Source organism: Vombatus ursinus, unplaced genomic scaffold (genome assembly GCF_900497805.2).
Source record: "Vombatus ursinus unplaced genomic scaffold, bare-nosed wombat genome assembly UNPS02014779.1, whole genome shotgun sequence".
NCBI classification, from domain to species: Eukaryota; Metazoa; Chordata; class Mammalia; order Diprotodontia; family Vombatidae; genus Vombatus; species Vombatus ursinus.
In genome coordinates this window covers 62,576,836-62,604,747 of record NW_020954557.1, presented here as the reverse complement: position 1 = coordinate 62,604,747, position 27,912 = coordinate 62,576,836, and the positions used below count along the sequence as shown (strand labels likewise).

Sequence of the window (27,912 nt, the reverse complement as noted above, 5' to 3'; positions counted from 1 at the left end):
GATATTGATTTATAGTTTTTTCTCTTTTATAGCTTTATCTTTTACTGGTTTAGGTATCAAGACTATATTTTGTCAACCAGAATGGAACTAGTCTCCAACCCATGGATAGCTGGAGCTGAACAAAGCAGGTTAAAGGCAGGAGAGTCAGGAATCAAACAGAAGCTTAATTTCAAAGTGAGGAAAATGACTTGCCAGCAAAGACATAGGTGCTAGAGCCCTGCCCCTAGTGGGGGGGCTGGGACAGTGTGGGGAGACCTCAATACATGTACCAATGGCTTCAAAGTGAGCTGTAGCCTTGACAGTGAGGGGTAATAGCAACAATGTGACAAGTTTGATTCATAGCAGGACTTCATGACATGAACATGGGTCCTATAGGTGCTTGTCCAAGCTCAGAGACCACCTGATGCTATTGAAATAGTTCTGGGATTTTGTTGGGGCTGACATCATCCAGAGGATGAGTGCAAAGGATTGTTGTTATGCCAAGCTCAGGGCACAGCAGCTTGTTTGCTGGGCCTTAGTTCTAGAAAGCAGGATATCTCCTAATATTTTGACAATGTGTATCATGGAAAGGTCTTGGAAGGATGCCTTCTTTTCTTATTTTTGCAAATTGGAATTAATTGTTCTTTAAATGTTTAATACAATTCACTTGTAAATACACCTGAGCCTGGTGTTTTTTTTTTTCTTTGGGAGTACATTTATGGTTTGTTCAGTTTTTTTCTTACAAAGATCTACTTAAATGTCTGTTTCTCCTTTTTGTAATCTGTATATTTTATATTTTTTTAAACATTCATTTCCTCTAAATTACCAATTGTGTTGGCATATAATTAGGAAAGATGGTTTCTAATAACTTCCTTTATTTCCTTTTCAATTTTTGTGAATTTTCCTTTTTGATTTTTGATATGAACAATTAATTTTTTTGTCTTTTAAAAATCAGCATAGCTAAGTACATATATATTATTAGTTTTTTAAATAGCTTCTAAATCTATCATTTCAATGGGTTTTTTAGTTTCAATTTAATTGTTTCAGTAATTTTCAGAATTTCTACTTTCTTGCTTAGTTTTATTTTTGCTTTGTTGCTATTCAATTTTTTTTAAGTTGCATGCCATATTCTTTGATTTGTTCTTTCTCTCTTTTACTAATGAATTTCCCATAAGAACTGCTTTAGTTACATTCCATAAATTTTGGTATTGTCATTTTTTATGAAATTGTTTCTATACATTGTTTCTATGTTTTTTTTCTTTAGGATTATGTTGTTTAGGTTCTTTTAACAATTCTTTTTTCAAGTGTCTTTTTTTAAATATAATTTTTATTGCACTGAGATAAGGAAATAATATCTTTAATATGTCTGCTTTTTTATATTTTATGAGGCCTTTATGCTCTAATTGTTAGTGTTTGTAAAGAGCTATATTCAGCTTTGAAGTATATAAATGTTTTTCTATTCCATTCAATAATTGCCAGAATCAATAATCTCTAATCTTTTCAAAGTTCTATTCAGATCTTTAATTTCTTTCTTGTTTATCTTTTGGTTTTGTTTAGGTTTAAAAGGAATACTTTGAGACACATTATTGTTTTACTATCTCTACTTCCAATTTGATTAAGTATTTTTAAAGTATTTGTATTTTTAAGTACTTAGATTCTATGCAATGTGGTGCATTTTTGTTATTGATATTGATTTGTTATTTATTGTGCCTTTAAGCAAAATTCAGCTCCTCTGCTTATCTCTTTTTATCATGTTTATATTTGCTGTAGCCTTATCTAAAATCCTGATTGCTAAACATGCTTTTTTTCTTTAACTGAAGCATAATAGATATTTCTTCAGTTCCTCAGTTTAATTCCATGTGATTTTTTTGTTTCATATGAGTTTCTTATAAGCAACATATTATTGGAGAATGTTTTCTAATCTATTTTGTAATCCTCTTCCATTTTATCAGTATATTCACCCCATTCACATCAATGATTATGCTTTTTGATTGTATATTTTCCTCCATCCTGTCTTCTTGAACTTTTTCCTATCTTTAGTCTCTCACCTTTTTACCGAAACGGAGAAGGTGGTAAAAGAGAGGGTGTTTGCTTGACATGATCTATAAATAAAATGACCTATTCTCTGTCTGTTTTAACTTTTCTCTTATTTTTGCCTTATCCCCAATCCTAGGGTTTTGCTCCCCTTTTTTCCTTTTGATCCCCCCTTCACATTTTCACTCTGACATTTTAGTTTATTTCTGTTCTCCCTCTTAGGTCTTTCTCTAGCCCTCCCCTGTTCCTGTCCTCTCCTATTTCTCTTTTGAGTTTAATGTATTTCTATATCAAGGAGTGTGTGTATGTGTGTAATTGAGTTTCTTTTATCTGATTCAGATGAAATCAAGGTTCATGGAATACCTATTCCCCTTACTTTCCTCCCTGATTAAACTCATTTCATCTTATACACCTTTATTGTGTAATAATGATTTCCTCTCCTTTCTTCCCCATATAGTTTCCTGTCTCTTCCTTTTTCTTGATCCTTTCCTGAGACCATTAGAAGAGGAAAAAAAAAAACCCACCCCTAGAGCCTTTCACTATGATCCTTACAGATATTAGGATTCTTAGAAAATGTATTTCTTATTCCCCCATTAGCATACAGATAATATTTCTCCACATCTTCTGTGTCAGTTAAACAAATGTATATACCTTTCTATGTTTCTCTTGGCTTCTATGTTCCCATTTCAAAATGTCTACTTGGTTCTGACTTTTTCACTGAGATTGCTTAGAAATGAGGGTAACTGACAGACTTCAAACCCATCAGTGAATTAGGGGAATGTCTACTCAAGCATGTGAAGACTTCCCCTGGCAGAATGGGCAAATGAGAACAATCTGTTCCAATAGTCATAAGGGTGTCTGGAGCAGGTGCTGTGGAGCACTTACAGCTTGGTCAGACATTGAAGATACCAAGGTCTTCCACTGTATCCTGGACCATCTGCAGTAGCTGATGATTCTGGAAAGAGAGTGAAGTTGATAACTTTGTGCAACTCATTTAAATCAAGTTCACTTAAAAGTCAAGACATCACCCTTGTGATGTCATTAATCCTCTTTGCAAAGGAAGGACAGACAACAGCTTAGAAATACTCTGTTCTATCAAAGGGCCACTCTGCACTCCCCTTCACCTCTGGCCACTCTGAAATTATACTTAGTTTTGTTAAATAGGTTATTCTTGGTTGTAAGGTTATAATTTGTTGACTTTTGAAATATCAGATTCCAGTTTCTACTCCCCTTTTTAGTGATAGTTGCAAAATATTGTGTGATTAATACCTTGGCTCCCTGATAATTGAATCCTTTCTTTTTAGCTGCTGTTAGTATTTTTTTGAATTTGACCTAGAAACTCTGAATTTTGGCTATGGTGTTCCTGAGAGTTTTTATCTTGGGATTGCTTTCAGAAGGTGATTGATCATTCCTTTCTATTTTTACTTTGACCTCTGATTCTGAATTCTAGGCAATTTTCATTTATAACTCATTGAAATCTAGTGTCTAGGCTTTTTTTTGGATGGTGGGAGATAATGATTTTTCAGATAATCTGATAATTCTCTCCTTGACCTGTCTTTCAGTACAATTTTTTTTAATATTATACTTCTTTCTGTTCTGTGATTTTGTTTTAATATTACTGTCTCATTAAGTTGTTGTTTTATTTGTCTTATTCTAATTTTCCACAACATTCAATTCTTGGATTAAATTTTCCATAGTCTGATCTAAGGTGTCAATTTTGCTTGCCATTCTTTATTCTTTTCTTGTTTCATTCTTCTAGGTACTCTTGGTCTTGGGGTCAGGACATTTTTTCCCCCTCAGATGCTTTAATTGAACTTGTTCTGAGGTTGCTCTCTTCCTTGGGGTTTACCCCTGGGTGTCTCTCAGTCAAAGATCCAAATTGTGGTATGTAGATATAATAGGACATTATTATCCTGTAAGAAATATGGAAAGATAATTTCAGGGAGTTCTGAGTAGTATGAGCTGACAAAGTGGGAAATAAACAGAACCATGGGAACAGCTCATAGGACAACAGTGTTGTAAAGAAAAGAAACTTAGAAAGACTTAAGAAATGTGATTAAAACACTAATCAATCATATCTTCAGAGGATCTTTGATGAAGTAGAACTATTCCAGAAGCAGACTCCTGGAGGGATGCCATCTGACCCCCCATGCACCAGACCCCCCCCATTACATATAAAATTCTTTTTGCTCTCTGCTATGTGTATGAAAATGTTCTTCCTTTTTTTTTTTTTGGTGCTCAAGTTTAGAATGTGAAAAAAAATGATAATAAAACTACTTTTTTTGTTGTTTTTTGGTGAGGCAATGGGGGTTAAGTGACAAAATTAATTTTCAAAAAATCTTATAGAGGAGAGAGGTGGGATAGATTTCTATCTACGTAGATTCATTGCTACAATATCCTTGTTGAATATTTTTTCTATGCTATGGTTAAGAGAACCTCTTTTTGTTAACTATTGAATGATTTGTCAGTGTCTCATTTCATTCAAACATTGAACCTAAACTGACAGGTGTGAATCAGGCCCACCTATTACAAATGCCATTGGAAGGAGAGAGAGGAAATGAAGGTGGAAAGAAGGTCAGTGTGCAATTGTTGTGCCCCAAGAAAGGGCTCTGGGACATTTGAGGTTCCCCCAAACAGAGACTAGATTATTAGAAATCCATAGGTTTTGACACTGACAGTGGAGAGGAGAGCTGCAGCCTGGCTCTGAAACATGATGGTTTATGGCTTTGATCCAGCACTTGGCTGGCACGTTGTGCCTGGCACAAAGGAAGTGTTAATAAATGTTAGATGATTGACTGATAGATGACACAATGACAACCAGCAAGTACATGGAAACCCATAGTCCATTATTAGAAATCACATACATTCTGTGGAGCACAACTAAAGAGGAGCAAAGCATCAGGTCTGAGTGACCAGGAAAGGATTCAAAGGAGCAAACTAGCATTCAGGGAGCACAATGGTACTATGGTGAGAGACACAATATTGCAGTTAAAAATGTGCTGGATTTGGAGTCAGAGGACTCAGGGTCAAATCCAGACTCTGCTACTTATTACTTGTATGATCTTGGGTAAGTCACAGCCTCTCTGGTCCTTAGTTCCTTCATCTGTAAAATGATGGGCATGGGACTAAAAGAGCTAGAGTGGAGAAGATCAATGAGCCTTCTCTAGCACTGTGCTCTTATGGAATAGTGGGAGGCAGAATAATACCGCAGATGGAAAGCGCTAGCCTGAGAGTCAGGAACATCTAAAGGTTCAAGTCCTCCCACTGACATATACTGGTTTGTGACCTTGGGAGAGTTACTTAACTTCTTAAGTGTTCTAGGTAACCAGGGGTGTGGTGGAACCAGGTCTGATGCTCAGCAGAGCTGATCCTTAAATTTCCAGTAGGAACATTTACGCCTTGGAAATCAACAAACAAAACAGGACTTGGTTTATTATCTTGTTGATTGTTCAGACTTAAGAAAGTGATAGAGAAAATGTTAAAAATGCAAATCAAACTTAAAATTGGTCCATTTGTATTTTTTAAGAGATCTCATTATTAAACATTTGCCAGTACACCTTATCAGATAACTCTCTAAGACTAGAAATTACTAAGAAGGTACTGATCTGTATTGTTAGAGGGTGTTTTTTCATTTGGATTCCATATACCAGTGAAATTATGAGTCCAGAACTTCTCCCTATGGAGTAGCAAATAGATGGTAAGTTTGCTTGAGGACAGGAAGTCTTTCATTTGCATCTTGTATTTCCATTGCCTTGCACTGTGCCTTGAACAAAGTAAATGCTTAATAAATGTTTGTTGAATTGGACAGAATTGAACAAGCACCCTCTATGTAACTTTCATTTTCAATTTTCATTGGCTGTTACAGGCTGGTTACTATCTCCTCCTTAGTTTCTTCAAAGGGCCTGAAGAGGAAAAATTGACTAGATTATTTCTAACCCTGTTCTCTTTGGTTCTACCTATTTCTGTTACATTCAAAGATTGGCTCAACAGTCATCTGGGCAGTCAAGAAACATGTATTAAACACTTATTATGTGCAAGGTCCTGTGCTAATCATAGCACTAGTGATGAGTGCTTGGCTTAAAAAAAAAAGAATTCCATTAATAAGAACTACAGATTGTTAAGGTTCATAACTTTTGTAATTCAGGAGTTTAACAACTAGGGAGCTAGGGAAAGATAGAATCACAACATTTTAGATTTAGAATGGATCTCACTGACCTTCTAGTCTAACCCATATCACAGAGGGAGAGAGAGAGAGAAAGAGAGGGAGAGGGAGAAGGAGAGAGAGAGAGAGAGAGAGAGAGAGAGAGAGAGAGAGAGAGAGAGAGAGAGAGAGAGTTCCCTCCACAGAACACCAAACAAGTGGTTGTCTAGCCTTTGGCTGATGTCTTCCAATGAAGGGTAACATACTCCCCATTTCTCCCCATCCCAACTCCCCATCCCAAGCAGCCCAACCTCCTTTTGCTTAGCTCAAATTGCCAGGAAGTTTTTCTTGATATCGTCTTTATTCATTCATTCATTCATTCATTTATTTATTTATTATTTATTTATCAAGACTTTTCTGAGACTTCTACTGATTCTTCCTAAATATGCACTTAGGGCCAAATAGAACCAAGCCTAATCCCTTTTATACAGAACAGCCTTTAAGCACTTGAAAACAATTATATCCCTTGGGCCTACTCTTCTCCAAGCTAAAAAAAAAATCCCTCCTTCGCTTCAATGCTCATCATATGGTATGGACTTCATCATTCATGTTGCTCTCTGGACCTCTCCAACTCAGGAGCATCCTTCTCAAACAGTATCACTTCTATTTTAATCCTTTTACTCATGCCCTTGAAGAATGAGCTGCAATGTTAAACTTTATTCAAAGTATTTGGAATTGCAGCAAACATTGGTTAAGCAAAACAAATGTTGTTATATTTAAGATAGAGTCTATGAAAAGGAATTGCTTTAGTGGTATAGTGAATTGTTAAAGCCTAACAAACTTGGCAGGGTTGCTCTAAGCACCCTTAAAGCAGAGAAAATTGTTGGACCAGTAAAGGTCACCTTTCCCTGCATATCTCCTTCCATTTAGATTTATCCCATTTCTTACTAGACCTACTTAAATAATGACTTATCTCTTTGGTGAAACATATCAGTATACAATCGAATATTCTGGTCTGACTGAAAATGACTCTGAGGGAATATAGGAAGGAATATTATGTATAATAGAATGCATTTCTACCAATTGTTTATCTCTTGAAACTTCAGTGACTGATGTTAAATGCAAATGCCAGGATTTCCCCAATTGCTTTTATTTTCAACTGCTGCATAAATTTTAAAGGTCAGTCAGCAGAAATAGAAAAGACCCCTTAAAACCAAAACTAATTTTTTTCATTTAACAGCTATTGATTACATCTCCAGCTAACTGTTTAAGTTTCTCCTTACTGTAGCCTCCCACAAAAGCATTAATGTCTAGAAAAAGAGTTAGAAATGGATATATAAATAGAAAGGGTAACTAGGGAAGCATTAACAGACAATTTATATTTCATTTTTCCTCTTTGCATCCACCAGAAAATGAGTGGAGGTGTCTTATAACATGGTGCTTATTCCTCTGGGCAAATTTTATTCCCAGATCACTCAAAATTATGCTGAAGAAAGCTTAAGGAACGAGGCACATTGTTCCATATTCTCAGTAGTTCGTTACTTGGCGTCTTCATGCTTCTTAGTTCCTTAGGTCTGAAACATAGAGAAAATCAATTGATGAAGTCTCTTTACACTCATGGGAATCTTTTCAAGGTTGAATTGACCCATAGGGCAAGTAGGCATTTATTAGCTATCTGAAGGTAACTTGCATTTTCTCTGCTTTCCCTTTGGGGAGAAGGAGAAGAGTGGTGAGGCTTTGAAGAGCTGGAAAGAATGGGGATGGGGAACTGAGTAGCAATGATCTGCCTTCCTAGGCCTGTCATCTTGAAAATTTCCTTGGCCTTCTTTGGAGAAGTAATCTGACTCTTGAGACTGAAGTCATTATTAGTGTAGAGCTAAATAGCTGAAACTTGAAGAGCCAATATATCTTTATTCTTCTCTTTAAAACATCCTAAACTTCCATAATTATCACGCATCATTACAGGCTATTTCATGTAAGCAGATAGAGTTGTCTGAATATGGCTTATGACTGGGTTTGGGGGGGGTGTAATAATTTAACAACCAGTTATCTAAAAAAAGTATAGATATACTTATAAATTTAATCTGCATTAACATTTTTCTACCATGTTCCTAAATCTAGAAAATCAACAAAAAATAAATCAAACCTTGATTTGTAGCATTTGTCAATTTCTAACATATAAATGCTCAGCCTGAAAATTTATCACTTGGCTCTTAAAAGCCAGTAGGAGCTGGCTCCAGCACCTCCTGCTTATGAGCTACTTCAAGATAACATAAGATCACATATTTAGGGGTAGGAGAGATTTCAGAAGTCATCTAGTTCAACCCCCATAATTTTCCAGATAAGAGAAATGAAGCCCAGAGATGTTGTAGCTTGTCCAAGGTCACACAGCTAGTATGTACAGAATTATGATTTGTACCCAACTCCAAATTCAATGCTTTTTCTGTAATGTCATGCAGAATATATCACTGTTTTTTATCCTATTCCAGTGGGTTTTCTGTTCTCCATGTTCATCTCTTCTATAAATAAGCAAAGTAGATCTCATCTTCCCTTTGCTTCCACTGAAGAGAAAAGTAGCAACTAAATGGAGAAAAAGCAAACACTCTTGATGGAGTTAAAGCAAGGCAGCACAGTTAGTACATAGTTACGGGAAGTTAATGTCAGGTGTCTAATTGAAAATGTATTGATTTCAGCTAGTAAGTAGCCTTTAGTAGAGCTGGAACTTGGGTTAAATAAAACCAGGTAATTAGCTAATGAGGCAAATAAGTACTGTTAAGCACAACAACCTGGTAACTTAGGAACTTACAAAAAGGGCTAAAGACCCTCGTCTATCTCCGTGCGTAGCTTTCATATGGTGAAACAAGTCCAAAGCTACATATGTAAATAGGATAGTTTAAGCTGAACTAAAAGTGTTTATAAACATTTTCCAAATCAAAATATACTGTAAATGCATCCTGGAACCAGATGATGTTAATGAGCAATCCCATCTCCAGTTTTGGAGCTGTAGTAGCTGGTTTAGCCACTGGGGAATTATTTAGTGCCCTAGAGGAAATCTTAAGTAATTTTTATGTTGTTGGTTTTTTTTTTTAATTTATCTTTTGATCTCCTGGAGAAATTCTGTAATCTCCTCATGACTCACACAAACTCTCAACTGTTCATCACAAGCCAGAGAAACTAACACATAGCCTCAACTAATCAATTAACAAGTACTTGTTAAGTCCTTACTATGTGCCAGACACTTGACCAAGTACCTAAGATATAAATAAAAGGGAAAACAGTGCTTGCCCTCAAAGAGAGAATATTCTAATAGACGAGACAAATTGTACATGAAAAGAGAGTGAGAAAAGGAGTCAGGAGAATACTTAAGGCAACCACGTGAAGAACTGTAATCAGTCATTTTTGTACCTGGGGCAAGTGGCAAAAACTGAGCGTGGGGTAAGTGACACTTACTGACATTGTGCTTTGGGCAGACCCAGGGGCACAAATTTCAGGTTGTTGCTGGCAAAGGCATGACAGTGGAGGGGAAATGAAGGAGAAAGAGAAGGTAGGAGAGAATGATAGCTTCCTATTTTAATCAATTATCATTACTAACTAGATACTAAACTCTAAATTCAGTATCCTGGAGCAAAGCTCAGGTCACCCCACACTACAATGTTTTTGATAGAATGCCACTTGGGAAATAGAGAAGTAAGAATATAGAGGGAAAGAATTTAAGAAGGCAGACCAGTTCCACTTTTTACACTCTAGTAATATATGGAAGAAGAATGGGTTTAAGGGGTAGAAGATACTGTTATTTGGAAGTTTGGGAATCAGTCTCAACAAAGCTCTGATTTAAGACATCTTGAATTTGAATGATATCCTAATGAATGTAGTCTCCAAATGGCCGGACTTAATCTCAAATTAGGAAAATCTTGCTGAGAGTTTGATTAAATTAGGCTCTAATCCAAGAGTTCTTAATTTGGAGTTCATATACTTGTTTAGGAATATCATGTTAACTATTTCAATTTAATTGACTTCCTTTGTATATAATTTTATACATTCAAAAACAGTCTGAGAAAAGGTCTATAAACTTCACCAGATTACCAGAGATGTCCATATATACAGAAAAGGTTGAGAAACCCTGATCTAAAACAATCCTTAAGCTCGAACCTTCTTTTGAAGACCTTAGGAAAGTGCTACAAAAGTCTGGCTAATTATCCCGGGATTTTTTTTTTTAAGACAACCCATGCAGCAAATATGCTTGTTTCAGACCAAAGAAGTTTTGTTTGTTGTTGTTTTTTGTTTTGGTTTTGTCCAAGTGATCTGTATTTCTACATGACTACTTTTGAACTCGAAGGCTAATTTTGCCACCCCACCATTAGCACTGGCCACATAGATAAAGGGAGGCGGGGGGGGAGTGCAGCCCTTTGACTGAATCCAAACTTCACAGAACAAATTCCCTTAATAAAAGGATTTGTTCTGTAAAACTTGGACTCAGTCAAAAGGCCGCAGTCAAAAGGACTCAGTCAAGAGGACCTAGATGGCCACATGTGGCCTCAAGCTGAAGGTTCCTCACTCCTGAATTCTAGTACCTTTGATTAGATACCATTAAAGCCAGGGGTCATCAAGAGGCAGAATCCAGGTTCATATAATCTGATCTAAAACATGCAAGAACCAAGAGTCATGAAAATTAGATTTCTAATCTTGCTTCCACTCCTGATTATCAGTGTAACCTTGCCTGAGTCAATGACTTTCTCTATTCTTTTGAGTTCACCTATTTGTACAGGGTTTGTTTGTTTGGGGTTTTTTTTTGGGGGGTGGGAAGGAAGGGGAAGTAATAACAGCTACTTGCTGCTTGCCTTTGTGGGATTTTAAGTGGCTAATTAAAAGCACAACTAGTAGGCACCTGTAGCTTCTTGGGGGAGAAAAGGTCCTTTATAAATTCAAAGTGTGTTTATTAATAGTAATTACTATATTAATAACAACTCCTGTGTTATTAGAGTACTAAAGCAGGTTCTGGTAATGTTGTAACACACCTGGGGCTATCATTTGAACCCACTCAGTCTCTTTAACTTAGCTTCCTGAAAAGAAGATTTTTATTACCTGGGTACAGTTGTACTATTTAACCACCCTAAAAGCTAGAGGGAATTAGAAAAAAGCTCTCTCCATTCTTTAGCTACAAATAACTGGGGGTGGTGGAAAAAAACAAAATAAGAAATCAATAACCTTCTAAACTGCAGGCAAAACTAAGCTAAAGCCATTCATATTCTTTGAAGAAATATAGAGCAAAGCAAAGTCTTCTCTTATTTAGAAGATAAGTGAGCCAAAACAGGCCTCCTCAAAGTTTGAAGGGGAACATTAAAAAAAAAAAAAACAACAAAAAATGACTAAGTTCAGATAGAATTCTGATTTCAAATTGCATCATTAAGGTCCAGGGGCAGGTGCTTCAGAGTTTGGGTCAAAGTTACCCTGCGTGTCACATCGGTAGTTAATGCCTTTGATTCTGTCCTCAAAGGCTTTTGTTTACTGTTAGGTAAAGAAATCAGGGAGCAGGGCAGGTAACGTTCTGTCCTGATTCTCCTTGTCAGGACTTGTGTTTCAAACCCCCGGGGAGGGAGGTGTCCGAGGAGGGGCAGGGAGGACGAGATAGGCAAATTTTGTCTACTTCTGTGTTGCAGTGAGGCAGTATGCCCAAGCACAACCCAGGTCACACAAACCTCAGGAGGAAGCATATTAAGTTGTAGGGTCAGGCCAAGCACTTTCAGCTTCTACAACTGGTGATTCTCCTAAGGCATATGACAGTTTCTCACACCACGAATGGAGAACAGGAAACCTATAACATACAGCTGTCGGGCCTCCAAGGCAGTTACTCTGGCTTGAGAAGGAGACAAGTTTATGATCTCATATGTCTGGGCACTCCCTCTATTTTCTTAGCAAACCCTCCAAGCCTTTTCATCCCATGCCTATATCTTTTCTGTATTTCCTCCTTGGGAGAATCATCCAGCTCACTGGAGGCTTTACTTTGGTTCTTTTAATACCTCAGATAGAACATTGATGACCATATCTCTGTTTCTTAATCTCACTGTATTACTAGCCTCCAGGACAGCTGTTGCCTTTCTCCCTATTGTTCATTAGAGGTGTGAGAAAATGTCCTATGTCTCAGGAGAATCACCAGTGATACAGCCTTTTCTGTTCACACATTATTTGTATTTAGGATCATAGGTCTAGAGATAGAAGGAGCCTCAAAGCCCTAGTTCAACCCCTTCATTTTACATAGAGGGAAAGAAACTAGGGCTCAGAGTAGTTAAGGGAGCTGCCCAAGGGCATACAGGTAATAAGTATCAGGTGTAGGATTTGAACGCAGCTCTTTTAACTCCAGAACCATAGTTCTTTCCATTGTACCACGTGTCCTTGATCATGTTTTTAATGCTACTTCTTGCAAGTAAATAAGGTATACTCAGGTCACAATATCATGGAACTGCAGATGTGGAGCCAGAAGGGACCTCAATCACTATCTACAACTTTCGTTTTTCGGAAGAGGAAGCTACTTTTGCAGAGATGCATTCTACCAACCACCTCTGTAGGTGCTGCAGCTCCCCTTCCCCACCGTCCCCCTAGCAGCCACGGCTACTAAAGAAAAGAAACTTCTGCCGCCAAAGTCTTTGGCACAGTTAAATGGTTGGGCAACAGAAACAGATATGGTTTTTATCAATGGGAATGACATTTTAAGAGATAAATTACCTTCTACTTTGCTGCTGCACCCTAAGGATCATTAGGCCTTTTTATCTGACTTGTAGATGGAGTTTCCTGACTGTGAACTCTTTGATAACAGGGTCTATCTTACAACATAGTGCTTTGCATATAGTAAGCACTCAGTAAATGCTATTCATTTATTCTTTCATCCTTTCCTACTATATTCTTTTTTCCCTCTTTTCTTCTTACTCTCTTAAACTGGACAAACCAGTACAAAATTCCATCACAGGCCTGAGTTTATCTTTGTTACCTTTTTATCTTTTAAAGACAGTGAGGTTTTGAAAGGACAATGGTCTCTTTCCCTCCTATTAATAATTATTATTTAGCACTTTCAAGTTATTCAAAGAATTAGTTAGCCTTCCAGGTTTCTCCTGTCTCCTGTGTTTTTGTTTACAATATTTTATCCAATTCTGATTTTCTTAATAGCAGTCCTTGAAAAACTTCTATTAAAGATCCATTTTTTTTTCCTTCTATAGTTTTAGACTCAGTTGTATGGGTTAAACTACTCTTGATTGTAAGCCTTTTTCTTTTACCTTTTGGAATCTCGCATGCCAACCTTTCCATTTCGTTATGGTAATTGCTGAAAAGTTTCGTGTGATTCTGTCTGTGGTTTCTTGAAACTTGACTTCTTTCTTCCTGGATACTTGCAGTATTTTTTTCTTTGACCTGAAAATTGTGCATTTTGGCCGTGATATTTCTGGATATATTCAATTTTGAGTTTCTTTAAAGAGAAGACTGAAATTCTTTCTATTTTACTTTCCCTTTTTGCTTTAATAGTTCTAGGCAATTTTCTTTTATGATTACCCATATGGCATCCAGGTTCTTTGTTCCATCCAAGTTTTGAGGGAGTCCAATGATTCTGTTTTTCCTCATCCTGTTTTCCAGGTTTGTCATTTTTGATAGGATATATCTCACTTATTTTTCTCATTTTTCAGTCTATGAATCTTGTTCTTATAGTCTTTGTTGCTCTGTTGAATCATTGATTTTTGTTTACTCCATTTTTTTAGGTTGTTGCTCTAAGCTACTTATTTTTATTCCAAATATTCTAAATCCATTTTTAATCTTTCGTTTCAGCACTTCTTTAATTTCTTCCATCCATTCTTGGAGTCTTTCTGACCAATCCATTCTTTTCTGATTCTATACTTGTAGTTATTTTCTTCCTATGAATTTTATCCTGGGATTTCTTTAAATCATAATATATCTTTATTGTAATAGACAATCACTCCCCTCCCCCACCCCCTGTTTTCTTACGTCTAACACTTGTTATCTTGAATTAGGTCTTCGTACCAGGGCCAGGCTCTGTCTTCTCAGGCACTTTTCTAGGGTGAGGTTTTGTTTTCTGCTGCATTCTGGTAACAGAACAATGTTATGATAAGCCTAAGTCCTACTTCTGCTACTATATAGAAGTTATTATTCTTTGGGGAGCTAAGTCTTTGCATTCTTTCATAGTCCTGGACTGGAACTGAAGTAGTGGCTTGCAGTTGGGGGCTAGAAGTAGTGGTGATGACAAGTTCTGGCTTCTGCTGAAGCATAGAACTTCCCTTCATAGACTTCTTTAATAGTATTGTTGGCCTTGGGTAGCTAAGTGGCTCAGGAGATAGAGTGTAGGGCCTGGAGTCAGGAGGGATCTGGGTTCAAATCTGGTCTCAGATACTAGTTTGTGTGATCCTGGGCAAGTCATTTAACCCTATTTGCCTTAGTGTCCTCGTCTGTTAAATGAACTGGAGAAGGAAATGGCAAACTACTCCAGTATCTTTGCCACAATAAACCCCAAAAGGAGTCACAAAGAGTCAGACACAACTGAATAACAACAATAAGTGTTGGCCTTGATAGTGTGGATTATTATTTATTAATTATTAATATTAATTAATTAAAACAATTAATTGATTAAAACAATAATTAATATTGTTTGAACCTAGCTTCATGTGGTTAGAAAATTGTCTAACTCCAAAAGCTTACTTTTGAGGTCAGGCTGACTTCAGAGATGCTCTAGGGAAACTAGATGGTTGTAAGGAATGCTTGGATCCCACCAAGTGATTGTTTTGGATCCCCCTATTTTTTTGGGGGAGGTTGCATTTTGGGTTCCTCCAAATAGATAGATTGATTTATCTGCTGATATATATCTCAAAATGCCCTTCTCTTGGAGACTACCTACTGCCTAGATGAGGCAAATCAGGCAAATGTCCTTACACCTGTGAGGAATGCTAACAGTGTGGTTCCTACAGAATTGATAAGAAAACAGGACAGGGGGAGATCAGGTTATTGATTAATTGATTTCTTGGTTTATTGGTTTACACAAATACGTAAACAAGGTAAGGGAGTGAAAGGGATAATACAGGGTGAAGCCCCCTCAGGGGAATGAACTAACCCCGACCTCAGTTACTTTTCATACTTATGACTGTTGCGAGACTGCACCCAGATGCCTTGCAGCACATTCTGGCTAAACCGGATGTTCCATGTGGCTAAACCGGATGTTCTGGTTGTGCAAAGAGACCATTCCCCTGTAACTTGTTTCGAACTTCCTTCCATAGAAGTTAGAATTACTCAAATAGATTGTGCCCCTAATATACCCATCCAATGGGTTGAGGAGAAGGGGGTTAGGGTGGGGACGTTGCAGATAGGGTCTATATATTCTACTTTACAAGACACTCAGACGCACACCCTGGCTGGAGCCATCTTGAGCAAATACTGGATGTGTCCTTTCTCATGAGAAGGCAACAAAACTCCTTTTTGCCTTTCTTAAGAAGAAGTCTCTGATTTGATTATTTTGGGGGTCACAAACACTCCCACACACCCTTCTCTGAACTCTCTATAATATAACCTCAAAAATACTTGTAGAGGGAGCCACCCCTTCTTTCTAGCTTGTTGTCTCTACCAAATAACCTAATAAATTTCTTTCTAAAACTTCAGATTTTGGGGTTTGTTCTCATGAACAACAATAGTCTCCTTGTGCATTCACCTCCTAGAGATTTGTGACTTCATGCTTAAGCCTCTAGGGTATTCTGACGCAGATCTAGCTGGTATTTTGGGACATACCCAGATTTCTGATCCAGGGTCTGCCTGATTTGTTGTATAGTTGCCTATCGAGAGGTCTATAGCTTCAGGCTTTGGTCCAGAATTAGGGCTACCAGAGCTGGTTCTAGCTTTATACTGAACCTTTAAGGCATCTCCAGGTACTAATCATCCTGGCATGGGTCTGGTCTCCTGGAACTGTCTCTTACTGTTGAAGTGGAGGCCTAAAGTCAGGGTTCTTCTGGTGTCATCCTGCATGGGACAGAGAAACTTAGGGTCAGGGTTTTAAAAATCTTTCACTTTGGGGCAGCTAGGTGGCACAGTAGATAGAGCACTGGCCCTGTAGTCAGGAGGACCTGAGTTCAAATTCTGCCTCAGACACATGATCCTCACTAGCTATATGACCCTGGGCAAGTCACTCAACCCCAATTGCCTCAAAAAAAAAATCTTTCATTTGGAGCTTTTCTTAGGTGTTCCACACAGGGGCTGGGTCTACTTGGAACCATGAACATCTTAATTAGAAATTACTTAAGCTTTATTTTAGAGATTTTCCCTAGAACTCTGGGGTGGGGTCACTGTGTCAGATAGTATGACAAAATCCTGACTCTCTTTTAAGGGTTAGAACTGAACTCAGTCCATGTAAGCCCAGAGCACAAGCCTCTTGGGAGAAGGGAGCCCCTTGGCCTTCATATAACACATGTATACATAAGCTCTAGGTTGGTTGCCGAATAATGACAAACATATTTCTTTGCTATCTCAGTGAACCTAACTAGGTTTTGAAGCTAACACCAAGGTAAAATAAATAAGAAGACAGCTCTTAAATCTTTGCTATAGTTCTTGTTAGCCTGGGGGCAATGTACTTTTACTTAACCTTGTTTCTGGAACAGGGACACAAATCATGCCAGGATACTCTTAATACTAAAATAGATGTTCTTGGTCATGGATAAGAACTCTGCTGTCTAGTATCTCCCTTGAGAATGTCAGCTCCCGGAGGGCAGTGGCCATGCTGGAGTTATTGTTCCCTAGCACTATATGGACATTCAGTGCATCTTGATCAACAATAATAGTAGTAACTTAAATTTATAACTTTCAATTGAAGATTTGCAAAGTGTTTTCCATACAACAATCTTGGGGTTTAGTAATACACTTTAGAGTGAAGGAAAATGAAGAAAAGAGTAGCTGAGTGACTTGGCCAGAGGAATTCAGCTAAGAATTACCAGACTTGGGACTTGGTTGCTATTATTCTGATTAAAAGCAGTACCTTTCTTACTACTGACTTCTTTACATGATCTGGGGCATGAAGAGACTATTGCTTTGAGAGAATAGAAAAAACATTTGAGTGCGAGTACTGCTTGAGCAAAAGGTTGACTATTGAAAGATAGTGTTCAAAATATTTATAGCAGCACTTTTAGTGAGATCAAAGAACTGGAAATAAGTGCCCATTGATTGGAGAATGGTTAAACAAAGTGTAGTCCATGAATGTAATGGAATATCACTGTGTTATAAGAAACAACAAACATGATGAAAACAAGAAAGCATGGGAAGAGTTGAAGGAAAGCTAGGTGGCCAAGCAGATACAGTGTTGGGCTTGGGGTCAAGGAGGTAATAGTTCAAATCTGGCCTCGGACCCTTACTAGCTTTGTGACTCTGGACAAGTCTACTGAATCTCTGCCTCAACTTTCCCTTTTATAAAATGGGGATAATAATAGCACCTACCTCCCCCTGGTTGTTGTTGAGAGTCAAATGATGTAATAATTGTAAAGCACTTAGCACAGTATCTGGAACATAGTAAGTGCTTTAGCTATATAAATGCTAACTATTGTTATTGTTGTTATTCCACTTTGTTGGATTTTTCTCTTTTTCCTCTTTTTTTTAAAAAAATATCTTTGTTATAAGACATGGTTGGTTGTCTGGGAAAGGGAAATGAGGAAGGACATAGGAAGGAAGTCTAAGTGATATAAAAACAGAAGATATCAATAAAATCTGCAACAGAAAAGAAATATCATTTTAAGGATTTGGGGGAGACTTCTCCCTAATGGAATACTGAGAAAGATAGGAACTCTTTTAGATTAGCAAGAGTAATTGCTCACATTTTCCTGACTTAGCATTGTACAAAAACTCTTCCCTCCTATCCCTACCCCTTTGAAGCTGTCAATGCTGATATTATTATCCTTGTTTTATGAAGACGGAAGCTGAGGCTCAGAGAGATGAAATGACTTGGCCGAATTCCTACTATTAGTTGCGTGGATTGCAAATGACAGAACTAGGGCTGCTGCTGATTCCAAGTCTAGTGATGTAGTTATTGTGCTAATAAGCACTCTTTTCTGTGAAATGTTTTTGTATTTAGCTTCTTTACCTCTTTCTTTGATTTCTTTGGTATACAGGCCTAATCATGGTATCCTTGGGTTGAGAGGAATGCACATCTAGTGACTTTTTGGGTCTAGCTCTAAACTACTCTCTAGAATAAGTGGACTAATTCACAGTTCCGCCAACAATTCACTAGTGTGTCTGTCCTCCCTCATCCAAACTAATGACTGACATTTTCCTTTTTTTTTTTTGTTATCTTTAGCAGTACAATAGTTCTGAGGTAGATTTGTTTTTATTTGCTTTTCTGTCATTATTAGTGATTTGGAGCATTTCTTTTTTCATATGGTTGTTGACAATTTTGATTCTTTCCTTTGAGAACTGCCTATTCATATCCTTTGACTATTGATCCGCTGCGGAATTGATCTTGTTCTTATATATTTGAATCAATTCTTAATATATCAGAGAAACTCGATGCAAAGAATTTTTCCCACCTAACTTTTTTACTTCTAATTGTAACTGTATTTATTTTGTTTGTGTAGAAGCTTTTCAATTTTAAGTAATCAAAATGGTCCATTTTATCTTCTGCCATTTTCTCCCTTATATGGTTATGAACTCTTTCCCTTTCCATAGTTATGAAATGTATCATCTTCCTTGCTACTTTAATTTGTCATAAGATGTAACATTTTACATCTAGGTCTTGTATGAATTTGGAGCTTATGTAGAGGTGTTGGTCTAAATCTAACTCTAATTTCTGGGGGACTGTTTTCCAGTTTTTATTGAATGATGAGTCCTTATTCTAATCCTTGAGATCTTTAGGTTTATCTATTCATTTTCTTTGGTGTGTTTTATAGCTAATCTGTTCTAGGGGTGGACTTTTCTATTTTATTAAACCAATACCAAATCATTTGATGATTACTACAATGCAGTAGAGTTTCAGACCTGGTTCTGCTAAGCCCCTTTATTCTTATTTCTTTCCATTATTTCCAGTGAGATTCCTGATCTTTTGTCCCATCAGAAAAATTTTGTTTTCTATCTTTATGAAGAAATACTTTGGTAGTTTGAGTGGTGCCTTTCCAAATATGTGTAATAATTTATCTAGTATTTCATTTTTATTGAATTGCTGTGGTCTAATCATAAGCAATTAATCTTTTACCAATTATTATGGTCTGTCTTTATTTCTGTAAAGAACATTTAGTAGTTGTATTCACTTAGTTCTTGTGTGTGTCTTGGTAGATGACCTCCTAAATTTTTTTATAGTTTCTGTAGCTTTTTTTTTAATGGAATTTCTTATTTTCTCTTTTCCTGCCTTTTTTGGGCAAAAATCAGAATTATCAGATTATCAGAAAAGCTGATAATTTGTGTAGGTTTATTTTATATCCTGCCATCTTGATGAGGTTATTATTTCAACTGATTTTTAGTTGGGTCTCTAAGAAGACTATCACATTATCTGCAAAAATTAATAATTTTTTTTCTTTTTGCCTATGCTTATTACTCCAATTGTTGTCTTATTGTCATGGTTAGCATTTCTAGCACTACATCAAGCAATAGTGATAACAATGGGAATCCTTGCTTTCCCTCTGATCTTATTTGAAAGCCCTCTTGCTTATTTCTATTCTATATAATACTGGCTCTTGGCTTTAGATAGATACTATTTGTCATATTAAGGAAAATCCACTTATTCTTATATTTTCCAAAGAACAGAAATTATGTCATATTTTGTCAAAATCCTTTCTTGCATCTATTGGTAAAATCATATGATTCTTATCATTTTGTTATTCATATAATTCATTATGTTTTTAGTTTTCCTAAAAGTGGATCAATCTTGAATTCCTGGTAGAAATCAAATGTGATGTCAATGTATAACCTTTTAAATATGTTATTGTAGCCTTTATTGATATATAGTTTTCTTTCTGTGATTTCTCTTTCCCTGATTTAGATATCAAGATTGTATTTGTATAATAGAAGGATTCTTCTTTTTTCAAGTTTAGTACACAGTTTATATAATATCAGAATTGCTCTTTGAATGTTTGATAGATTTTACTTGTAAATAGATCTAGTCCTGTATCTTTCCCTTGGGAATTCATTTATGGCTCAATTTTTTTTTTAAATTGTGCTTTTTAATCTCTGTATTTCTTATTCTATTAATATGGGTATTGTATATTTCTATAACTATTTATGTACTTCATTTGTTACTGATTTTGTTGGTATATAATTCAGAAAAATAATTTCTAATAGTATCCTTTGTTTGTTCTTCATTTGCTATGAGTCCTTCTCTCTGAGCTAATTCATGATTTGCCTTTTCAGATGTTATTAATCCAGATTCTACCTTAAATTATTATTTAAGGCAGATAACAGTTACCTTGTTTGTCCAAGGTGGTTGAATAGTTGTACATATACAGTAAGAAGTGTCTGCAATGGCTAAATAAATAGAACTCTTGTGGGCTGCAGGGTAGTTTGTTGGGGGATTCTCACCATGAATATACCTTTCATAACTCATTGATTTAGGGAAAAGTCTGAAACTAGGTACTAAAATCACTTCCTAGGTGATTATCTCTTTTAGTATTACCTCTCTCCAATCAGCTTAGTATAATTAGCCATGCGTTCCATAAATATGTTTGTGAGGATGGGGGGAGGGGTGTCAAGGAACTAGTAGAATCTTTCCCCTCAGGGGAGTAAGATGAAGATTGGGTTATGGGTCCAGTAAAGAACAATCTTTTCTGAATAGCTGATCTACCCAGAGTCTACTGACAAGGCTCTTCCTGAGTGGAATTTCTGAACCCCTTCTGATTTTATCTTTGATGAATAGTATATTGGGTAGGATGTACCTAGCTTTTCCAAGTTCTTATAAGCTGGGCGCATTCTCAGAAGCCCTCCTCCAGATGACCCCATAGTTTTATAGGTAGAATTCCTAACACACATTATTCTAACTTTACCATTTTAAAATTATTTTTAGGCCTTAGGAAGCCATCTGGCTGTTTCCTAATCACATGTTAGGTTGTCTCAGTTATCAGAAACTTGGCCACAGTTAAGGAATGAGGCCAGACAGAAAGAGGGGTTGGTTTATTTTACAATGCGGCCTTGAAGACTCTAAACTAATAAAGTTTCCATTAAATAATTAAAAAAAAATTCCCTTGGAGGACATAACAATGAACCAGTCTGTCATTTTGTTTTATACCACCGCTGAGCTATTTCAAGTATGAACTTCAGTTTGTAATCCAAGGAGAACAGGTTTAAAGCCTAATATTGTTTCCCCTTCATTTCTATTCAACAATTCAACATTCATTAAGTTCCTACTGTGTACACTGTGCTAAGCCTAGGGAGAGACATAATTCATGTAAGATGGACTCAGCATGAATTATATTTCTGATAGGAAAAAAAGAAGGGGACTCTTTTTGAGGGCCAAAATGCTTTCAAAGAGGATGGACATCTGCTATGGCAGGATTTGGCAAGATGGACAAAAGAAAACAAAATGCCCCCATTTTAAAACTAATAATAAATTAGGACTAGTCCATCCATGATTACCATTTTATTTTTACTGTTTGGATGAATTTGATCTTAACACATGATAAAAATGCAAACATTAGCCAAAGACATTTGTTATGAAGATGAAAAAAAAATCTGATTGTATGCTTGGTATACAGAAGTAGTAGGAATCCAGAGTCACTTAAGATGAATTAACTACTCTAGGTAGCATCACCTCAATCACTGAGATAATAACTGGCTTAATTCTGGGGTTCCCCAGGATCCATGTGTCTCAGGAAGCATGTTTCCACTTCTCTACCATTGTTGCTTTGGCCTCATTTGTCTTCAATTCTTTAAATGTTTAGGGGATAACAGTATTCTTAAGTCCTATGTTGAAAGCAACAATGGCTGTGTTCTAGGCACAGTCTTATTTTCATTTTACATCATTAATATTATTTTTAAAGTCTTTTCCAAGACTCAGTTGTGTACATGCCTCTGTTACAGGCATCATGTGAACTCTAAAGTAAGGGGTATATCTGATCATGCCCTCAAGAAGTTAATAATCTAAGTCTCTTCATTAAATTCTTTGAAAAAATCACACTCACATTTTTCTCTATTCTTTTAATGAAAAAAAAAATGTAAAAGACCTGGGCTCCCATCCTAACTTGCACATACTGGCTATTGGTCCCTGGAGAAATCACTTAACCTCTCATTGCCCAGGCAGCCATGACTGTAAATTGCAGAGGAATTGCTGATCTGTACTTGAAGGAGTCATCTCACTGAGAACTCCCTATGCCAATGAAATTCTAGGTTGGAACCAAAAACAAAACAAAACCAAAACCAAACTTTAACCTCTCGTTTAAGTGTTTTGAATTTAAAATTTTTTTCTTCTTTAATATTGCAAACATCCTTTAAATTAAAACAACTTTTTTTTTTCCCAACTAGCTTTTCATCCTAACACTTTGGATGAAAATAATTACCTTAGAAAATTCTTCTCTTTTATTCTTCCTAGGTTACTGTCCAGGAACCCCATTTTGACTAGGTTAGAGAAACCGTCTTTAGAGTGATAATGGTGTGGGTGGTGGAACTCTAGAATAGTTTTTTTTGTGAATGGCCCGAGTCCTGCTTTGTCCTTGTCTTTTGGTATATACAGAAGAATTTCTTTGGATAACTGATGCTTATATTTTAGTATATATTCACTGTCTTGTCTGCTGGAAGCAATATTTATATGTATAATCTCTCCTTTTTTTTCAATTTCTTGCAAGCTTTTTAACACTTAAAATTCTCATCTAGAAGGGGTGAGATTGCAAATATGTATTGCTCTGACTTCCTAGACTATGCTTATGTTTTCAATGGCACCAAAAGACAGGTGAAAGAATTTAAGCAGAGATTAAAATAAAGATTAATCTACATCAAAATTACTTAAGAGCAAAGACTTCATTGAGATAGCATAGTGTAATGGGGTTAAAAAAAACACTGAACAAAAATAAACATCAGGAGACTTGGATTTTGATTTTTACTCTGCTTTTAATGAGTCGTATAACTTTGGATAAGTCACTTTCCTTCTCTGGGCCTCAGTTTTCCTGTCTGTTGAAATGAAGAATTATAGACTAGATGATATTTATGATTCTTCCAAGTTCTAAAATTCTGTGATTTTATGTACAGCCTTCTAATGAAGTTAACCTTTCATAGGACAAGCACAAAGAGATGACTTCTACCCTTAACAGCCTGAGACAATTAAATCAGTCCCACTCACTTATCTTTAATGAGGAATTAATGGGCTGTTTAAGGATGAGTCTAACACCAGTATCCATAGTTCAAGTCCAACCTTGGGATAAAATGAGGCACTTGTGAGTCATTGAATAGTTAACAAAAGAAGTTGTACAATACCCTAACATAGTAGGGTTATGTAACAATAAAGTGGCATTTAGTTCCTCTAGATGAGGTTTTCCTTGTCTCCATATGGAAACTCATGTGGTCACCAGTGGTGTCTGGTAACTTGATCTATCTTCAGGCATCCACATGGGTGGGACATTTTATGCCTTAGGCCACCAGGAAGCTGTGTTAAGGGAGGCAAGGGCCAATCAGGTCCTATAGACAGCATGTTGCCTTTTAGGGAAAAAAGAATCCCTTTGAAGGGAATCCAAGTCCTAACACAGGGCATGTCCCAGTAGGACGCTTCCAGTTCTCTCAGTAAGGCTGTCAATGGGTATACCCACATCTTCTATTGGCAGATAAAAGCAAAGTCTCAAACAAAGGCTCATGTCCCAGTAACTTCATCAGAGTGATTAGGGAATCTCTCCTGATCAGTGCCCTAAAACGGTTCACAGTCATCTGAAAAGATCATGCAATATGCAGGTCCCTTAAAAGCAAATAAATTTAGGCTCTGAATAGGTTAGGAAGGCAAGAAAAAGGAATGTAATCTCTGAGATTTTACAAGTTTTTGTCATGTGGAACTCAGAATCTATCCCTACTTTTAAGTTTTCTCTTCTGTAACAGGGAAAAGAAAGAAACAAAGACAACTAGATGCCTGAAAATATCATTTGATGTTCTGTGTCTGGAAATAAACACATTTTCATTCCAAAAACTAAATCATACTTTTGATCACAGGGAAATAATGTTAAAATTATTTATTTTTTTCCTTTGTCAATAGATTTGCTTTCTTTTGAGATATTTCCCTCGTGCTTTTGACTCTGTTCATCAAGGTTCCCAATGTCCTACCATTGCTCCTCATTCTGTTTTTCCTTAATAGCAATATATTAATAAAAAAAAAGCCAGCACCTGAAGATTTTACATGTATGAAGAGATTTCTGAAAGCTTATGGTGCTAATGTAGTATACTTAACTCTGGAAGACAGGTCCTGAATTGATGATAATCATTTTCTCAGCATTCTCCTGCTAATGAAAAGAAATTACCTGTGAGGATGTGACAAAGGCTGTTTCTTAACACAATTTACTTCTCCAGATCACCCAAGTTAGAGAGATCAAGACATTCTGCTCCTGGCAAATATCTGAAATTTCAAGAACAACAATTCAGAGGAATTTTCTCTGGTTAGTCACGTAAACATTCAGCTCAGAATATAAAACTGTATGCTACTTTAAGGCCCTCTTTTTCTTTTCCTTGAATTATGTAGATTAAAAAGTTTTAAAGTGGCATTTTTTTTGTTTAAGACTACAAGGACTCACTTTTGCATTTTATTCTTTTTGGAAAGTATTATTGATGGCCTTTTGATTTTGCAAATTTTAGCAAAAGTCATTCAAAAATTTCTAGATGAGTCTATTTAAAAATATGATTTCTGTACTCAATCACTAGTAATTTGATCACATGTGCCTTAAAATAGACATTCAAAAAACAAGCCAGCAACAACGGTTTCTGTCTAATAAATGGAGTTAACATTTTAGTACAACTATTTCCACTCCGTTGTTGTTAAACAATAAGGTAATTTGTTGGGATTATTGACCAGTTGAATTTGCATTTGATTGTGTCTCCCAAGGCATTCATTCCAAGAATTAACTGCCACCTCAACCTCTACTTTTTTGAATTTCTGATTCTATTCAAAGCTCAATTTATGTGTCATCTTCAGCTGGAGGTTCTCCTTAACTTCCCTGAGCTGCTAGTGTGTTTTCCCACAAATTAATGTGTATTTACTTTGTATATACTCATATCTGTACGAGTTGACTTCCTCACTGGAATGTAAGTTTCTAGAGGGTAGGGAATTTTTGTCTTTGTATACTAATGTCTAGCACTGTGTCTGGCACATAGTAGATGCTTAATAAATGATTGTACAGTTAAAGGAAGGGAAAAGTAACACTGCTAGTGAAGCATTTGGCAAAACTGTGGAGTTGACCAAGTTTGGTTTTTCCTCACAACTTTCAAGTGACTCCTTACCTGCCCTTCCCCCTTTCCCAACCTCTAACAAATTTCTCCATTTCCTCTACCACCAAGTTATTCTTCCATGTCCAAACTGTTCTCTATACTGTATGTTTAAGGACTCTTCCTGTGGTGCAATCTCCTCTCCAGCTCATTTCCCTTCTGCATCAGCATCCCATTTCTCATTCCCTTTGATTTCCATGGAAGGAGATGAGTTATTACCGAGGAAAACTAATCTGTATTAATTTGTTAGAACCTAAGTGGATCAGATGACGAGGCAGAAAAATTGTAGAAATGATGGGAACAAAAGCACCTGCTCAGACAGGGATAAGGGAATTATTTCCTGAAAAGTTTTCTTCCAATTTCCATTACGTTGGCTGGGAACAAGGGAAACAAGCTACAATCCAAATCTCAGTAATTCCAATGGGATGTCCAAACTCTTTTGTCATGATAATGGATTAAAAAAAAATCTCATACTTATGGGGGATGGGTACTTGAAAGGAAGGATCCAGGCGAGTAAAATAGGAAATTCCAATGTGGGAATAATCACTATGCAGATATGCAACTTGGCTGTGAGACTTTAGAGAGTTGCCTTTAGACACGCAGAGGTTAAGAGATTTGCCTAAAATACATACTAGTTACCTAACTCCAAGGTAGAATCCTAGTCTTCCGAGGTCAGCTTCTTATCTAATAATATTAGTTAAAATAAAAGATCTTAGTCGGGTAATTGCCCCTCGTCTCCCATGCAGGTTTTGTTCAGAGGAGCATTTGAATTGCAGTCTTTTGTAAGCTCATGACTTGCCCTCTGTACTGCAACACATCCTTTTCTCCCATCCTCTTATTCCCTCCCCCAAAGTGTCCACTATTGTTTACTACTAGAGTCATGTGACCAGCACCTCGAAGTTTGGGGAAGAAAGGTGGTCTATAAATAGAACTGCCAAAGAATCCGAGCTGAACCCTACCTGTGGCTGACTTCCCATCTCCTTCCCTACCCTGTTGAAGCTCCAACAAGTGGAGCTGGGCATGCTCAGTGGGCAAGGTAGGTTTTAGGGGTGCAAAAGAGGAAGCTTGCTGCTTTAGTGACAGGGCTCTTTCCTTCGCCCTCCTCTGCCTTAAGGTGGGCCCCAGGATACCCTTGTTCAAAATCTCACTCCTTGGTGCACTGGCCTGGTATTTTCTGCGTGCCTGCTGCTGACATTTAGGCGGGTGCTAGGAGGCTGGGGGCACGCCTCCAAGGGCGCCGTGGTTGGGGGATGAGGTGGGTGAGGGGCGCTGAGGAGATGCCTTTGGGCTCTTGAGCAACGGGGTCTCCTCCTGCCTTGTAGACGTGCTTCTTGCTGCCCAGGAAGTATGCTCACTGGTGGCTTGCTAAGCAGGAAGGCTGGAGCCCTGGGGGTGGGCAGCGAGAAATCAGGTAAGCGAACCGGGGCCTCCTTCCACCTCTACTAGTTTCGTGGATATCTCCTTCGCTGGCGTCCATGGGGCTGGCTCCAGTATCCTAGAGTGTCTTTTCCTTTGCCCCGGGGAAGCCCTATTGCGGAGGAGGGGGGTGGATAATGAGGCACCAAATCAACAGTCTCCTCCCACCTCCTTGCAACCTAGGGGCCGCACTCCGGGCCTAGCCGGCTTGCTTCCTGGCATACAAGAGGGAGTGCCAGACCTTCTCGGCTTGCAAGACTGGGCTGGACGGGTAACGGGAGAAGGAGCGCATCTCCACCTCTGTCCAGGAGTTGGAGAGGACCGTAGCTGCTCCGCTTGCTCCGCGCCGGGTGGGAAGGAGGGCTCCATTGGATCTGCTCTGGTGCGGCCCCACCCGGTGGGACCCGTGTCCGGGTCTCGCCGCGTTCATTGGGCGGAGGAGAGCTAGCTAGCTCAGGCTCCCCGATCCCTCCCCGCCATACCCCCCCGCGACTTCCGCATTTCCCCCGCTCTGAGGGCTCTGCTGCGCCGCGGCAGTGGGCGAGGGACCGCGGCAGTGCTGCGAGTTCTTCCAAGGGAGGAATAGGAGAGGGTGGGGGAGGGAGAAGAGGAGGAGGAAGAGAAGGAGGAGGAAATTAGCCTAGGGTGGGGGTGGGGGACTCCACGGTGGGAGAGGCTTGCTGGAAGCATCAGATTACACTTGATCAGCCTGTCCCTGGGTGATCTCCCGCACCAACCCCTCCCTGTCCTCCCCCACTGACAGGCAGTCTCTCCGCCTTGTAAGTAGCCCGGCTGTAGCTGATTAGAGTTGCTAAGCAAAGCCACTTCCCTGACATTAGGAACAAGCGTCTCCGGCTCCCTACTCTGTTTCGAGAGGATCAGCCTGAAGAGGTGTGTGTGCGTGTGTGCGTGTGTGTGTGTGTGTGTGTGTGTGTGTGTGTGTGTGTGTGTGTGTG

The 27,912-nt window shown here is 37.8% G+C and overlaps 1 protein-coding gene and 1 long non-coding RNA gene across 8 annotated transcripts in view; one reads left to right on the top strand and one right to left on the bottom strand.

Moving 5' to 3' along the window:
• Positions 1-6,588: 6,588 nt before the first annotated feature.
• Positions 6,589-26,587, bottom strand: LOC114045807. 2 transcript variants are annotated; one of them, XR_003569428.1, is made up of 3 exons: positions 26,500-26,587; positions 24,583-24,677; positions 6,589-7,728 (listed from the first exon to the last, which is right to left on the bottom strand). It is a non-coding gene; the product is annotated as an uncharacterized LOC114045807 (long non-coding RNA). The 2 variants fall into 2 exon arrangements; XR_003569429.1 differs by lacking the exon at positions 6,589-7,728 and adding an exon at positions 15,616-16,150.
• Positions 26,291-27,912, top strand: part of LOC114045805 (glycerol-3-phosphate dehydrogenase, mitochondrial) — a 197,641-nt gene continuing 196,019 nt past the window's right edge. The window contains exons 1-2 of one of the 6 annotated variants that reach the window (XM_027865985.1): positions 26,291-26,576; positions 27,720-27,847. The gene's annotated coding sequence lies outside the window, so the exon portion shown is untranslated. The other 5 variants (XM_027865986.1, XM_027865987.1, XM_027865984.1 and 2 more) reach the window with 5 other exon arrangements.